Source organism: Heterodontus francisci, unplaced genomic scaffold (genome assembly GCF_036365525.1).
Source record: "Heterodontus francisci isolate sHetFra1 unplaced genomic scaffold, sHetFra1.hap1 HAP1_SCAFFOLD_1449, whole genome shotgun sequence".
NCBI classification, from domain to species: domain Eukaryota; kingdom Metazoa; phylum Chordata; class Chondrichthyes; order Heterodontiformes; family Heterodontidae; genus Heterodontus; species Heterodontus francisci.
This window is the reverse complement of record NW_027140356.1, coordinates 70,001-75,000: the sequence shown is the minus strand read 5'-3', so window position 1 is coordinate 75,000 and position 5,000 is coordinate 70,001.

Sequence of the window (5,000 nt, the reverse complement as noted above, 5' to 3'; positions counted from 1 at the left end):
GGATTTTCTGGTTAACCATTTGCCCTTTCGGACTTAGTCTCTGGGCATTATTTTCGACTTTTTGGTTAATGATTTCATACTTTTTACTTACTTTTGCCCTTTTTGGTTAATGATTACTCTGCTTACTGGTTAACCATTTGCCCTTTCGGACTTAGTCTCTGGACATTATTTTCGAGTTTTTGGTTAATGATTTCACACTTTTAACATATTTTTGCGCTTTTTGGTTAATGATTACTCTGCTTACTGGTTAACCATTTGCCCTTTCGACTTAGTCTCTGGACATTATTTTCGACTTTTTGGTTAATGATTTCACACTTTTTACTTACTTTGCGATTTTTGGTTAATGATTTCACACTTTTAACATATTTTTGCGCTTTTTGGTTAATGATTACTCTGCTTACTGGTTAACCATTTGCCCTTTCGGACTTAGTCTCTGGAGATTATTTTCGACTTTTGGTTAATGATTTCACACTTTTAACTTAATTTTGTGCTTTTTGGTTAATGATTTCACACTTTTTACTTACTTTTGCGATTTTGGTTAATGATTACTCTGCTTACTGGTTAACCATTTGCCCTTTCGGACTTAGTCTCTGGACATTATTTTCGAGTTTTTGGTTAATGATTTCACACTTTTAACATATTTTTGCGCTTTTTGGTTAATGATTACTCTGCTTACTGGTTAACCATTTGCCCTTTCGGACTTAGTCTCTGGAGATTATTTTCGAGTTTTTGGTTAATGATTTCACACTTTTTACTTACTTTTGCGCTTTTTGGTTACTGATTTCACACTTTTTACATATTTTTGCGCTTTTTGGTTAATGATTACTCTGCTTACTGGTTAATTATTTGCCCTTTCGGACTTAGTCTCTGCACATTATTTTCGAGTTTTTGGTTAATGATTTCACACTTTTAACATATTTTTGCGCTTTTTGGTTAATGATTACTCTGCTTACTGGTTAACCATTTGCCCTTTCGGACTTAGTCTCTGAGATTATTTCGAGTTTTTGGTTAATGATTTCACACTTTTACTTACTTTTGCGCTTTTTGGTTACTGATTTCACACTTTTTACATATTTTTGCGCTTTTTGGTTAATGATTACTCTGCTTACTGGTTAATTATTTGCCCTTTCGGACTTAGTCTCTGCACATTATTTTCGAGTTTTTGGTTAATGATTTCACACTTTTAACATATTTTTGCGCTTTTTGGTTAATGATTACTCTGCTTACTGGTTAACCATTTGCCCTTTCGGACTTAGTCTCTGGAGATTATTTTCGACTTTTTGGTTAATGATTTCACACTTTTACTTAATTTTGTGCTTTTTGGTTAATGATTTCACACTTTTTACTTACTTTTGCGATTTTGGTTAATGATTACTCTGCTTACTGGTTAACCATTTGCCCTTTCGAACTTAGTCTCTGGACATTATTTTCGAGTTTTTGGTAATGATTTCACACTTTTAACATATTTTTGCGCTTTTTGGTTAATGATTACTCTGCTTACTGGTTAATTATTTGCCCTTTCGGACTTAGTCTCTGCACATTATTTTCGAGTTTTTGGTTAATGATTTCACACTTTTAACATATTTTTGCGCTTTTTGGTTACTGATTTCATACTTTTTACTTACTTTTGCGCCTTTTGGTTAATGATTACTCTGCTTACTGGTTAACCATTTGCCCTTTCGGACTTAGTCTCTGGACATTATTTTCGAGTTTTTGGTTAATGATTTCACACTTTTTACTTACTTTTGCGATTTTTGGTTAATGATTACTCTGCTTACTGGTTAACCATTTGCCCTTTCGGACTTAGTCTCTGGACATTATTTTCGGGTTTTTGGTTAATGATTTCACACTTTTTACTTACTTTTGCGATTTTTGGTTAATGATTACTCTGCTTACTGGTTAACCATTTGCCCTTTCGGACTTAGTCTCTGGACATTGTTTTCGACATTTTGGTTAATGATTTCACACTTTTAACTTAATTTGTGCTTTTTGGTTAATGATTTCATACTTTTTACTTACTTTTGCGATTTTTGGTTAATGATTTCATACTTTTTACTTACTTTTGCGATTTTTGGTTAATGATTTCATACTTTTTACTTACTTTTGCCCTTTTTGGTTAATGATTTCATACTTTTTACTTACTTTTGCGATTTTTGGTTAATGATTACTCTGCTTACTGGTTAACCATTTGCCCTTTCGGACTTGGTCTCTGGACATTATTTTCGACTTTTTGGTTAATGATTTCACACTTTTAACTTAATTTTGTGCTTTTTGGTTAATGATTTCATACTTTTTACTTACTTTTGCCCTTTTTGGTTAATGATTACTCTGCTTACTGGTTAACCATTTGCCCTTTCGGACTTAGTCTCTGCACATTATTTTCGAGTTTTTGGTTAATGATTTCACACTTTTAACATATTTTTGCGATTTTTGGTTAATGATTACTCTGCTTACTGGTTAACCATTTGCCCTTTCGGACTTAGTCTCTGGAGATTATTTTCGACTTTTTGGTTAATGATTTCACACTTTTAACATATTTTTGCGCTTTTTGGTTACTGATTTCATACTTTTTACTTACTTTTGCGCCTTTTGGTTAATGATTACTCTGCTTACTGGTTAACCATTTGCCCTTTCGGACTTAGTCTCTGGAGATTATTTTCGAGTTTTTGGTTAATGATTTCACACTTTTTACTTACTTTTGCGATTTTTGGTTAATGATTACTCTGCTTACTGGTTAACCATTTGCCCTTTTGGACTTAGTCTCTGGAGATTATTTTCGACTTTTGGTTAATGATTTCACACTTTTTACTTACTTTTGCGATTTTTGGTTAATGATTTCACACTTTTTACTTACTTTTGCGATTTTTGGTTAATGATTACTCTGCTTACTGGTTAACCATTTGCCCTTTCGGACTTAGTCTCTGGAGATTATTTTCGAGTTTTTGGTTAATGATTTCACACTTTTTACTTACTTTTGCGATTTTGGTTAATGATTTCACACTTTTTACTTACTTTTGCGATTTTTGGTTAATGATTACTCTGCTTACTGGTTAACCATTTGCCCTTTCGGACTTGGTCTCTGGACATTATTTTCGAGTTTTTGGTTAATGATTTCACACTTTTTACTTACTTTTGCGATTTTTGGTTAATGATTACTCTGCTTACTGGTTAACCATTTGCCCTTTCGGACTTAGTCTCTGGAGATTATTTTCGAGTTTTTGGTTAATGATTTCACACTTTTTACTTACTTTTGCGATTTTTGGTTAATGATTACTCTGCTTACTGGTTAACCATTTGCCCTTTCGGACTTAGTCTCTGCACATTATTTTCGAGTTTTTGGTTAATGATTTCACACTTTTAACATATTTTTGCGCTTTTTGGTTAATGATTACTCTGCTTACTGGTTAACCATTTGCCCTTTTGGACTTAGTCTCTGGACATTATTTTCGAGTTTTTGGTTAATGATTTCACACTTTTTACTTACTTTTGCGATTTTTGGTTAATGATTTCACACTTTTTACTTACTTTTGCGATTTTTGGTTAATGATTACTCTGCTTACTGGTTAACCATTTGCCCTTTCGGACTAGTCTCTGGAGATTATTTTCGAGTTTTTGGTTAATGATTTCACACTTTTACTTACTTTTGCGATTTTTGGTTAATGATTTCACACTTTTTACTTACTTTTGCGATTTTTGGTTAATGATGACTCTGCTTACTGGTTAACCATTTGCCCTTTCGGACTTAGTCTCTGCACATTATTTTCGAGTTTTTGGTTAATGATTTCACACTTTTTACTTACTTTTGCGATTTTTGGTTAATGATTTCATACTTTTTACTTACTTTTGCGATTTTTGGTTAATGATTACTCTGCTTACTGGTTAACCATTTGCCCTTTCGGACTTGGTCTCTGGACATTATTTTCGAGTTTTTGGTTAATGATTTCACACTTTTAACATAATTTTGCGCTTTTTGGTTAATGATTACTCTGCTTGCTTGTTACTGATTTCCCCTTTCGGACTTGATCTCTGGCCGTTCTTTTCGACCTTTTTGGATAAGGTTTCCACACTCTGAAATTATTTTGGGCTCACTGATTAGGCGAGATCAAGGGGCATGCCTGGGCACTTTGGGCTCAGTTTGGGAAGGCGGCGTCCGTGTGCTCCTCCGCCCTTCCCGCACTTGCGGCTAGGTTTGCCAAACTGCGCTGACCCGCAGCCCTGCCTTTTTGCCCACGGCACGGAACGACTCAAGTCTGGCTCCGTTCCAGGCCGTTGCCTCCGGCTGCCCGCCGTCCGGCCGGCCTGGGACGTACCCCGGCTGACGGCGCCGGAGGCCCTCTAGCAGCCACCGGTGCCGCGGGCCAATGGGTCCGGGCGTTCCGGAGCTATCGGTGGGGAAGTGCTCTCCCCTTTTCCTGACGCCGTTCGCCCGAGCAGAGGTGCAGCCTGACGGGACTGCTGTCGCCTTCCGCGGCGCACCGGCCCCTTTCACCTGCCGTCGACCGCGCGGAGCTCGGACCTCCCTCCCCGAAGTTATGGCCCCGGCGCCGGAGGGTGCCCGGGGCCGGGCATTCAGCGGGGTGAGTCTTCACCTTCCCGGTCAGCCTGCGGGGTCGGTGCGCCGGCACTCGACGCCGGAGGGTCCCCTCTTTCCGTAGAGCCCCGCCCGGTGCCGATCGGCCGGCGGATTGCGGAGCGAACCGCGCCTGACCGACGGGCCTCGGAAACCCGTTGCAGTCGACGGGGGGGAACCGGACAGCGGGACGAGGTGCCGATTCCACCCGCAGATTCGATCCCGAAATCCCGCGGGATTCGGCGGTCCGACCCGACAGATTCAAACGTCGCCCGGGCGGCCCCCAGCGGTCGGGCCGGCCTGGTTCCGCCACCGCCCGATGCCCCTCGCCCCCGGCTACCGCCGGCCGCGCAGACCGAGCGAATGCGGCCGGACGTCCGGCGGCAATCGGCCGGAAAGCGGTATGGCCATTTCCTACTGTCCCTCGGAC